The 12,550-nt window shown below is 48.6% G+C and overlaps 1 pseudogene; it reads right to left on the bottom strand.

Moving 5' to 3' along the window:
- The window catches only part of LOC144506105 (high affinity cGMP-specific 3',5'-cyclic phosphodiesterase 9A-like), a 72,930-nt pseudogene extending 61,028 nt beyond the window's left edge, over positions 1-11,902 (bottom strand).
- Between the last annotated feature and the right edge of the window lie 648 nt (positions 11,903-12,550).

The raw sequence follows: 12,550 nt of genomic DNA, 5'->3' as shown, positions 1-12,550 counted from the left end.
TCGAACCCCGTGCTGTACCTGTCCTGGGAGTGTTTGATGGGGACAGTGTAGAGGGAGCTTTACTCTGTATCTAACCCCGTGCTGTACCTGTCCTGGGAGTGTTTGATGGAGACAGTGTAGAGGGAGCTTTACTCTGTATCTAACCCCGTGCTGTACCTGTCCTGGGAGTGTTTGATGGAGACAGTGTAGAGGGAGTTTTACTCTGTATCTAACGTATGCTATAATTGAAAGTGTTGAGCGTTATTTTTTATTCGGTTCTTGGGGTGATCTCTTGTGTCAGAGGCATTATATTGAGACAGATCTCTCACCGAGCCAGACCCACAGTGCTGCACAGTAATTCTCTGATATCATTGGGACTGCAGTACTTGCTGAAAATCACCTGTGTAAAACAGAAAGAGTAACAATGAATACAACATTAAACCTCAGTTGCTGTAAGAAATGATCAGAATAATAAGATCAATTGAAAATCATCTTATTCTTTCTTGTCACTGTGCACGGTGCAGCACGAATAGGAAGATGAGGTGTGGCTAGCAGAATTAGTGCTGGATGCAGGACGGGGTGTAAATGGAGGAGGGGACAGGCAGGGGTCAGCTGGGAGGGTAAGGGTGAGGCAGTGGCCAGTGGGGGGAGCAGGAGGTGCCTTTCCAATCCAAGGCTGCTAAGAAGCTGTGAAGGATATGAGCAAGAAATGTACACAGCACAGGATCTGTCTCTTCAATCGCCCTCAAATTATCCTCAAATCGAGGGACAACCGATGAGGACCTTGGGATCCTTGCGCCTGCTTGCCCCGTTTGACTTCAGGATCCCGGCTTAACATCTCGGGTGGGATTTTAGGACCTCACCTGACCCGAGACCGGAAAATCCCACCCGAAGTCAACGAACATTTCCCTTGTCCGCCCCTCACCTGCTCCAATTCTGTGGCGGCCAGAATGGTAGAATTCCGGCCCTCACGTCCACGCTGTCATTGACTTTCTCTTTTCTAACGCACAAGAACTACACTGTTGTGTCTGCCAATGGAGACTTTGGGATTCTCTGTTCCCCACCTGTTCAGAGATTACAACACTTCCACAAAGAACAGCTGGTTCCAAATTCCAGCATCAACCCTCTATTCTGCTCTCTGATTTTCCCAGACTTTGTCACTGCCAATGGCTCTCCCAGTTGTGTTTCCTGGAGCCTCCCCAGTCCTTGTTCCTCCCACTTTTCCCAATGCTCTACGCTAGTTCACACCCTATTCTCAATGCTGTGTGCTAGCTCACACCCTGTTCTCAATGCTCTGTGCGAGCTCACACCCTGTTCTCAATGCTCTGTGCGAGCTCACACCCTATTCTCAATGCTCTGTGCGAGCTCACACCCTGTTCTCAATGCTCTGTGCTAGCTCACACCCTATTCTCAATGCTCTGTGCGAGCTCACACCCTGTTCTCAATGCTCTGTGCTAGCTCACACCCTATTCTCAATGCTGTGTGCGAGTTCACACCCTATTCTCAATGCTCTGTGCTAGCTCACACCCTATTCTCAATGCTCTGTGCGAGTTCACACCCTATTCCCAATGCTCTGTGCGAGCTCACACCCTGTTCTCAATGCTCTGTGCGAGCTCACACCCTATTCTCAATGCTCTGTGCGAGCTCACACCCTATTCTCAATGCTCTGTGCGAGCTCACACCCTATTCTCAATGCTGTGTGCTAGCTCACACCCTATTCTCAATGCTCTGTGCGAGCTCACACCCTATTCTCAATGCTCTGTGCGAGCTCACACCCTGTTCTCAATGCTCTGTGCGAGCTCACACCCTATTCTCAATGCTCTGTGCTAGTTCACACCCTATTCTCAATGCTCTGTGCTAGTTCACACCCTGTTCTCAATGCTCTGTGCTAGTTCACACCCTATTCTCAATGCTGTGTGCGAGCTCACACCCTGTTCTCAATGCTCTGTGCGAGCTCACACCCTATTCTCAATGCTGTGTGCTAGTTCACACCCTGTTCTCAATGCTCTGTGCTAGTTCACACCCTATTCTCAATGCTGTGTGCGAGCTCACACCCTGTTCTCAATGCTCTGTGCGAGCTCACACCCTATTCTCAATGCTCTGTGCGAGCTCACACCCTATTCTCAATGCTGTGTGCGAGCTCACACCCTGTTCTCAATGCTCTGTGCTAGTTCACACCCTATTCTCAATGCTGTGTGCTAGTTCACACCCTATTCTCAATGCTCTGTGCGAGCTCACACCCTATTCTCAATGCTGTGTGCTAGTTCACACCCTATTCTCAATGCTCTGTGCTAGTTCACACCCTATTCTCAATGCTGTGTGCTAGCTCACACCCTATTCTCAATGCTCTGTGCTAGCTCACACCCTATTCTCAATGCTCTGTGCGAGCTCACACCCTGTTCTCAATGCTCTGTGCGAGCTCACACCCTGTTCTCAATGCTCTGTGCTAGTTCACACCCTATTCTCAATGCTGTGTGCTAGTTCACACCCTATTCTCAATGCTCTGTGCGAGCTCACACCCTATTCTCAATGCTGTGTGCTAGTTCACACCCTATTCTCAATGCTCTGTGCTAGTTCACACCCTATTCTCAATGCTCTGTGCGAGCTCACACCCTATTCTCAATGCTGTGTGCTAGTTCACACCCTATTCTCAATGCTCTGTGCTAGTTCACACCCTATTCTCAATGCTCTGTGCGAGCTCACACCCTATTCTCAATGCTCTGTGCTAGTTCACACCCTATTCTCAATGCTCTGTGCGAGCTCACACCCTATTCTCAATGCTCTGTGCGAGCTCACACCCTGTTCTCAATGCTCTGTGCTAGTTCACACCCTATTCTCAATGCTGTGTGCGAGTTCACACCCTATTCTCAATGCTGTGTGCGAGTTCACACCCTATTCTCAATGCTCTGTGCTAGTTCACACCCTATTCTCAATGCTGTGTGCGAGTTCACACCCTATTCTCAATGCTGTGTGCTAGCTCACACCCTATTCTCAATGCTGTGTGCGAGTTCACACCCTATTCTCAATGCTGTGTGCTAGCTCACACCCTATTCTCAATGCTCTGTGCGAGCTCACACCCTATTCTCAATGCTGTGTGCTAGTTCACACCCTATTCTCAATGCTGTGTGCTCGCTCACACCCTATTCTCAATGCTGTGTGCTAGCTCACACCCTATTCTCAATGCTCTGTGCTAGTTCACACCCTATTCTCAATGCTCTGTGCTAGTTCACACCCTATTCTCAATGCTCTGTGCTAGCTCACACCCTATTCTCAATGCTGTGTGCTAGCTCACACCCTATTCTCAATGCTCTGTGCTAGCTCACACCCTATTCTCAATGCTGTGTGCTAGCTCACACCCTATTCTCAATGCTCTGTGCGAGCTCACACCCTATTCTCAATGCTGTGTGCTAGTTCACACCCTATTCTCAATGCTGTGTGCTAGTTCACACCCTATTCTCAATGCTCTGTGCGAGCTCACACCCTATTCTCAATGCTCTGTGCGAGCTCACACCCTATTCTCAATGCTCTGTGCGAGCTCACACCCTATTCTCAATGCTCTGTGCGAGCTCACACCCTATTCTCAATGCTCTGTGCTAGCTCACACCCTATTCTCAATGCTCTGTGCGAGCTCACACCCTATTCTCAATGCTCTGTGCTAGTTCACACCCTATTCTCAATGCTCTGTGCTAGTTCACACCCTATTCTCAATGCTGTGTGCTCGCTCACACCCTATTCTCAATGCTCTGTGCTAGTTCACACCCTATTCTCAATGCTGTGTGTGAGCTCACACCCTATTCTCAATGCTGTGTGCTCGCTCACACCCTATTCTCAATGCTCTGTGCGAGCTCACACCCTATTCTCAATGCTGTGTGCTCGCTCACACCCTATTCTCAATGCTGTGTGCTCGCTCACACCCTATTCTCAATGCTGTGTGCTAGTTCACACCCTATTCTCAATGCTCTGTGCTAGTTCACACCCTATTCTCAATGCTGTGTGCGAGCTCACACCCTATTCTCAATGCTGTGTGCTCGCTCACACCCTATTCTCAATGCTGTGTGCTAGTTCACACCCTCTCGCCTCACATGTTGATCTAACTGATCCACAATTCTCTGGTATTTCATCGTTTTTTTTTATAGAAACCCTACAGTGCAGAAAGAGGCCATTTGGCCCATCGAGTCTGCACCGACCACAATCCCACCCAGGCCCTACCCCTTTATCCCTACATATTTTACCCGCTAATCCCTCTAATCTACGCATCTCAGGACACTAAGGGGCAATTTCAGCATAGCCAATCAACCTAACCCGCACATCTTTGGACTTGGTTGCTTCAAAATATTCCTCCAATCTCCAGCAGCATTTCCAAACACTCCCAAGCTCCTGGGAAATGACTCCAGGATTGACTGGATATCAGGCCGATTAGCTTCTGAAAAATACACCTATTCCACTGAGACGGGGAAAATACCGGTGATGTAGTCAGAGACTAACTCTCTCTCGCTCAACTCCAGTGACACAGGGACCAACTCAGCAGTCCAACTCAGAGAAATATAGAAAATAGGAGCAGGAGGAGGCCATTCGGCCTCTCGAGCCTGCTCCCCCATTCACCATAATCATGGCTGATCATCCAACACAACAACCTGAACCCCCCCACCACCCCCCCCCCCCCCCCCCCCCGCCCCGCCACCTTGGATCTCTTTCAGTCCAACTGTTATATCTAACTGCTTCTTGAATACATTCAATGTTTTGGCATCAACTACTTTCTGTGGGAATGAATTCCACAGGCTCACCACTCTGTGGGTGAAGAAATATCTCCTCCTCTCCATCCTAAACAGTCTACCCTGAATCCTCAGACTGTGACCCCTGGTTCTAGATTCCCTAACCAGTCTGGCACTGCCCAAGGGGTACCCCCACCTTGCCCTCGGCCTCCCCGGGGGGCCTCAATGACCTCCGGTTCCACCGGCGAGGCCAACACAACTATTTCCCATTCATGGGGAGCAGGTGTTTTCCTCGCCGGAGAGAACCTCTCCCAGCGAAGCCATGAAGGCAGGCAAACCCGGACGGTTCAGCGCAGACTGACTAAACACATTGAAAATAATATTTGAATAAATTTCAATAAATTAATCAGCCTCTTGCCCATTTCTGGTGAGAGGTTCACTGCGCTGGGAATCTAGGTGTCATAAAATAGCAACAGGCCTGAAAACCGGCACCATTCGCACTTGTCGCTTTTACAACATTTTCCTGCTGCAAAACGGGCGTAAAGCGGATGTATAATTCAATCGTTGTCTTTAAATTTGTATTTTTAACCTCGTTAGTCTTCTTAGCTTTAATTTGCATTCAGGCCCCGTTTGTTTCTCAGCTTGCTTTTTCTGCCTTCCACTTTTGCTTCTTACATTTCTGCCTCTGGTTTCTATCCTTGTTTCTCTCTCCTCTGTCTTCCTGTACAGGGTCCCATCCACTTGCCATTCTAGTTTAAACCCACCCTGACAGCACGAGCAAACACCCCCCTGGATCCTGTCCAGATGCATCTTATCCTGCTTATACCATCCCACAGTCCCCAGAAACGGTCCCAATGTCCCAGGGATCTGAATCCCTTCCTCCGACACCACTTCTCCAGCCACGTATTCATCTGGAATATCCTGCTATTTTTACTCTCACTAGCATGTGGAACTGGTAATAATCCTGAGATTACTATTTTGAGGTCTTACTTTTCAACTTATATCAAAAATCCCTATATTTCCTATACTCCTGACATAACCCAGGGATCACTGGACAGGGATCAGGAGCAGGAACCATAGCTGATTTCCCCTCTCTCTCCAACCCAGGGATCACTGGACAGGGATCAGGAGCTGGAACCCTGGCTGATTTCCTCTCTCTCTCTCTGACCCTAGGATCATTGGACAGTGATCAGGAGCAGGAACCCTGGCTGATTTCCCCTCTCTCTCCAACCCAGGTATCACTGGACAGGGATCAGGAGCAGGATCCCTGGCTGATTTCCCCCCTCTCTCCAATCCAGGGATCACTGGACAGTGATCAGGAGCTGGAACCCTGGCTGATTTCCCCTCTCTCTCTAACCCAGGGGTCACTGGACAGTGATCAGGAGCAGGATCCCTGGCTAATTTCCTCTCTCTCTCTCTGACCCTAGGATCACTGGACAGGGATCAGGAGCAGGAACCCTGGCTGATTTCCCCCCCCCTCTCTCTCTCTAACCCAGGGATCACTGGACAGTGATCAGGAGCAGGAACCCTGGCTGATTTCCCCCCTCTCTCCAACCCAGGGATCACTGGACAGTGATCAGGAGCAGGAACCCTGGCTGATTTCCCCCCCTCTCCAACCCAGGGATCACTGGACAGTGATCAGGAGCAGGAACCCTGGCTGATTTCCCCTCTCTCTCCAACCCAGGGATCACTGGACAGTGATCAGGAGCAGGAACCCTGGCTGATTTCCTCTCTCTCTCCAACCCAGGGATCACTGGACAGTGATCAGGAGCAGGAACCCTGGCTGATTTCCCCCCTCTCTCTCTCTCTAACCCAGGGATCACTGGACAGTGATCAGGAGCAGGAACCCTGGCTGATTTCCCCCCTCTCTCTCTCTCTAACCCAGGGATCACTGGACAGTGATCAGGAGCAGGAACCCTGGCTGATTTCCTCTCTCTCTAACTCAGGGGTCATTGAGGTTCTGATGATCAGGATTGAATAGGCCAGCACAGACTGGGGTCAGAAATGTGGACCTCCTGAATGTTTGTAGCTGCGATTTGGGTTTGAAACTCTGTACGAGAAACAGAATATTCACCATCCCAGCCATGGGTTTCTTTGGAATAATCCGACTGTTTTTACCTGGTAGTTCTCTGTGACGCAGTATCTTATCAAGTGAATGAAGGCCAGTGATTAACACTGAGTGGGCAATGAGTGCATGCACAGTAACTGTACCTTCTGTGTGCGACCCTCCATGTCCAGGTGGATGGCTTTTGGTCGGTTGGTGGATGATGCAGAGCCCATCGTGTTGCAGCTGGACTTGAGGGCGTTCTGGAACTGAGGGAGCGATGCAGATTCAGACTTCAGTTGCTCTACGGAGCTGCACTTAACCTGAGTTCCACACACACACGGACTAACTTTTAGTAGCACTCCTGCACTGAGCCACTCACACACACACTCACACACACACTGTGATTCTGAGCCTGTCCTCCCAAGTGACTTACACAGTATTCCACTCTCCTCCGGTCTCCTAGCGCTCAGGATCTCCATAGCAACACAGAGAGAGACAGAAGCATTCAGAATGAAATTCTCTGATTGCTGCATCTCGAGAGGCTTTGAATGGGACCTGCTGGACAGATGGAGATGAAGAGTGAAGACTGATGATTCTAACAGTCCCCAACTCAATCAGCAGCACAATTCATTTTTACACCAGCAACAAAACAGAGAACTCAAATAACAAATCACAGAAAATCAAAGAAATCCACTCAAACCTTCAGAATGTCAAAGAGAGAGCAATCTGTGTCTATCAGTAATCAGAACATTTGGAGCTCTCACACCTGGTCACCAGTTAGCACTGTGTTCAAATCTCACTCAGCAAATCAAACACTAATGTTGGCTGATTAACCATCACATTACTGAGGGAGTGCCGCACTGTCAGAGGGTCAGTACTGAGGGAGTGCCGCACTGTCAGAGGGTCAGTACTGAGGGAGTGCCGCACTGTCAGAGGGTCAGTACTGAGGGAGTGCCGCACTGTCAGAGGGTCAGTACTGAGGGAGTGCCGCACTGTCAGAGGGTCAGTACTGAGGGAGTGCCGCACTGTCAGAGGGTCAGTACTGAGGGAGTGCCGCACTGTCAGAGGGTCAGTACTGAGGGAGTGCCGCACTGTCAAAGGGTCAGTACTGAGGGAGTGCCACACTGTCAGAGGGTCAGTACTGAGGGAGTGCCGCACTGTCAGAGAGTCAGGACTGAGGGAGTGCCGCACTGTCAGAGAGTTGGTGCTGAGGGAGTGCCGCACTGTCAGAGGGTCAGTACTGAGGGAGTGCCGCACTGTCAGAGGGTCAGTACTGAGGGAGTGCCGTACTGTCAGAGGGTCAGTACTGAGGGAGTGCCGCACTGTCAGAGAGTCGGTGCTGAGGGAGTGCCACACTGTCAGAGGGTCGGTACTGAGGGAGTGCTGCACTGTCAGAGGGTCAGTACTGAGGGAGTGCCGCACTGTCAGAGGGTCGGTACTGAGGGAATGCTGCACAGTCAGAGGCTCAGTACTGAGGGAGTGACACACTGTCAGAGGGTCAGGTAAAGCACACGGTTAGATACAGAGTAAAGCTCCCTCTACACTGTCCCCATCAAACAGTCATGATGTGGAGATACCGGCGTTGGACTGGGGTAAACACAGTAAGGAGTCTAACAACACCAGGTTAAAGTCCAACAGGTTTGCGTTTGCTACCAAATAAACCTGTTGGACTTTAACCTGGTGTTCTTAAGGGCAGGTACAGCACGGGGTTAGATACAGAGTAAAGCTCCCTCTACACTGTCCCCACCAAACACTCCCAGGACTGGTACAGCACGGGGTTAGATACAGAGTAAAGCTCCCTCTACACTGTCCCCATCAAACACTCCCAGGACAGGTACAGCACAGGGTTAGATATGGAGTAAAGCTCCTTCTACACTGTCCCCATCAAACACTCCCAGGACAGGTACAGCATGGGGTTAGATACAGAGTAAAGCTCCCTCTACACTGTCCCCATCAAACACTCCCAGGACAGGTACAGCATGGGGTTAGATAGAGAGTAAAGTTCCCTGCACATTGTCCCCATCTAACACTCCCAGGACAGGTACAGCACGGGGTTAGATACAAAGTAAAGCTCCTTCTACACTGTCCCCATCACACACTCCCAGGACAGGTACAGCACGGGGTTAGATACAAAGTAAAGCTTCCTCTACACTGTCTCCATCAAACACTCCCAGGACAGAAAAGATTTACCAGGATGTTGCCTGCTATGGAGGGCATTAGCTATGAGGAGAGGTTGGAGAAACATGGTTTGTTCTCACTGGAGCGACGGAGGTTGAGGGGAGACCCGATAGAAGTCTACAAGATTATGAGGGGCATGGACAGAGTGGATAGTCAGAAGCTTTTTCCCAGGGTGGTAGAGTCAATTACTAGGGGGCATAGGTTTAAGGTGCGAGGGGCAAGTTTTAAAAGAGATGTACAAGGCAGACCTTTTACACAGAGAGTGGTGGGTGCCTGGAACTCATTGCCGGGGGAGGTTGTGGAAGCGTTTACGGTAGTGACTTTTAAGGGGCGTCTTGACAAGTACATGAATGAGATGGGAATAGAGGGGTATGGTCCCCGGAAACGTAGGGGGTTTTAGTTAAGTCAGGCAGCATGGTCGGTGCAGGCTTGGAGGGCCGAAGGGCCTGTTCCTGTGCTGTAATTTTCTTTGTTCTTTGACAGGTACAGCATGGGGTTAGATACAGAGTAAAGTTCCCTCCACATTGCCCCATCTAACACTCCCTGGACAGATACAGCATGGGGTTAGATACAGAGTAAAGTTCCCTCCACATTGCCCCATCTAACACTCCCTGGACAGATACAGCATGGGGTTAGATACAGAGTAAAGTTCCCTCCACATTGCCCCATCTAACACTCCCTGGACAGATACAGCATGGGGTTAGATACAGAGTAAAGTTCCCTCCACATTGCCCCATCTAACACTCCCTGGACAGATACAGCATGGAGTTAGATACAGAGTAAAGTTCCTTCTACACTGTCCCCATCACACAGTCCCAGGGCAGGTACAGCACGGGGTTAGATACAGAGTAAAGCTCCCTCTACACTGTCCCCCATCAAACACTCCGAGGACAGGTACAGCACGGGGTTAGATACAGAGTAAAGTTCCCTCTACACTGTCCCCATCAAACACTCCCAGGACAGGTACAGCACGGGGTTAGATACAGAGTAAAGCTCCCTCTTCACTGTCCCCATCAAACACTCCCAGGACAGGTACAGCACGGGGTTAGATACAGAGTAAAGCTCCCTCTACACTGTCCCCATCAAACACTCTCAGGACAGGTACAGCACGGGGTTAGATACAGAGTAAAGCTCCCTCTCCACCATCCCCCATCAAACACTCCCACTTGATTGAATTTTTCAAGGAGGTGACTAGGTGTGTAGATAAGGGTAGTTGATGTTGTCTCCATGGACCTCAGTCAGGTTTTTGACAAGGTCCCACATGGGAGCCCGATCAAGGTCGTTTTACTTACCATGTGTGAAGAAGTAGGGCCATGAAATGTTCACACATGTAAGAGGAAGAATCCTAATGGGTTGGTAAGATTTTTAAACCATTCGACATTAAGGCACTGACAGAACCACCAGCATTAAGTTAAATGACTTTTAAAACAGACTTATGAACTAACCAGAAAGTAGTTCACGTACATGAGATGCAGTAAGGGGTTTAAACAAGTGATTATGATTTTAAACACATATGCTGATATTTTGAATGTATTAACATATTTTTAAAGATATATTGTTCACTTTAACCAAAGGCAATTTGCTGCAAAGCTTCATGGTAATAGACATTCGGGCAAAGCCATATTCTAAGAGAATGTTTAAGCCTTGAGCATATGCAAGATTTATCAGTAGAGTTTTGAGCAGAGAGAACATTTAGAACACTTAACCATATTTCATGAATAGAGTTTATTCACTGTCCAGACAAGATGGATGCATGCCCAGACGTGGAGTCATGTGTTCGTCTGGTTTGGCAGTGACCTATAGGGGAACTCATGGGAACGTTCATTTTGAACTTTGGGCTAGCGTTTGAGGTTACTAGGCAACATAGGAAGTGGGGTCAGCCAAGACAGGAGTTAGCTTCTGGATTCTATGGGCTAATAAAATGCCATTATGCCAGAGGGTAAGATGCGATTGGCTAAGGTATATGACAGGGGGTATTATTGTTGATTTGTGTACAAAGAACAAAGAACAATACAGCACAGGAACAGGCCCTTCGGCCCTCCAAGCCCGCGCCGCTCCCTGGTCCAAACTAGACCATTCTTTTGTATCCCTCCATTCCCACTCCGTTCATATGGCTGTCTAGAATATTGAAGATGATTGATTTAAAATTAATGCAAGGTGGGAGTAATTGATAAGAAAACCTATAATTTATCTGTTTTGAATTGTATAGGTTGGAACTCATTGGAGAGGTCTAGCTGCCCTATCTCAGAGCTGCCCTGACCCTTTGATGATTTTTCCTAGCAGCTGCTGGTTAAATAAAGGTTGCATCCTTAAACTGAGACACTGGCTTTGTGAGTCTTGCATTGTCTGAGGTTTCGGCAGTACCGGCCATCTTGGAAACCCCACCAACAACACACAGCACTAATAATATCAAAATGCACTTCAGAGAATTTAAACTGGTGTTTATTCCATTGGCTGCAACATTCTGGATTCCTGTGAGAATGGGACAGTCACTCCTGTAAACTGATTCCACAAGGCCTGAATGCGGAGGAATCTGGAGCTACCAGTTACACAGAGAATCATGAATTGAAAGTTACAGAATCGTGGAACGATACAGCTCAGGCGTTGATTCAGCCCATCATTCATGCAATGGCTCTTTGAAGGAGCTTTCCAGTTAGTGCCATTCCTTCACTCTTCCTGGAGATTTTACTCTATTAAATATTTATTCTTCCTTACCCTGAGATTCAGAAGCAATGCGCCCAGTCAAAGTTATTAATTTAGTTTGTTCTCTCTGATTTGTTTTGTATTTCGAGGGGATGTCACCAGCATATGTTGTCCTTCACACCAGCTGTCAGCTCTGCACTGCCCACCAATCTCTGGAGGATACTCTCAGAGAGAATGTGGAGCAAATACTCAGAATTACTGACAGTTCTGCCAGCTGCAGCAGGCTCATATTCTCTACAATCATTCCATCAGGCAGTGCTTCCATTCCCCTCTCCATCAGCATCACCCGCCCTGCCGAATGCTGTTACTCTGTGTGACTGTGTACATGATTCTGGAGTTATCCATCCCATTGAACACTCGGTGGTCACCGGGTGGTACTGATGGAGGATTGGACTCTGGTTTGATGCCAGGATGGACCAATCAACTGGATGGATTGGAAGGTTAAAAAGGTCACTACTGAGCCAAAATATTTTGATTTGATTTATTATTCTCACATGTATTAGTATACAGTGAAAAGTATTGTTTCTTGCACGCTATACAAAGCATACCGTTCATAGAGAAGGAAAGGAGAGAGTGCAGAATGTAGTATTGCAGTCATAGCTAGGGCGTAGAGAAAGATCAGCTTAATGCAAGGTAGGTCCATTCAAAAGTCTGACAGCAGCAGGGAAGAAGCTGTTCTTGAGTCGGTTGGTACGTGATCTAAGATTTTTGTATCTTTTTCCCGAAGGAAGAAGGTGGAAGAGAGAATGTCCGGGGTGCGTGGGGTCCTTAATTATGCTGGCTGCTTTTCCGAGGCAGTGGGAAGTATAGACAGAGTCAATGGATGGGAGACTGGTTTGCATGATGGATTGGGCTACATTCATGACCTTTTATAGTTTCTTGCAGTTTTGGACAGAGCAGGAGACATACCAAGCTGTGATACAACCAGAAA

The sequence above is a fragment of the Mustelus asterias genome, chromosome 17 (assembly GCF_964213995.1).
Source record: "Mustelus asterias chromosome 17, sMusAst1.hap1.1, whole genome shotgun sequence".
NCBI classification, from domain to species: Eukaryota; Metazoa; Chordata; class Chondrichthyes; order Carcharhiniformes; family Triakidae; genus Mustelus; species Mustelus asterias.
The sequence above is the reverse complement of the archived record's forward strand: the minus strand, read 5'-3'. Positions and strand labels throughout refer to the sequence as shown.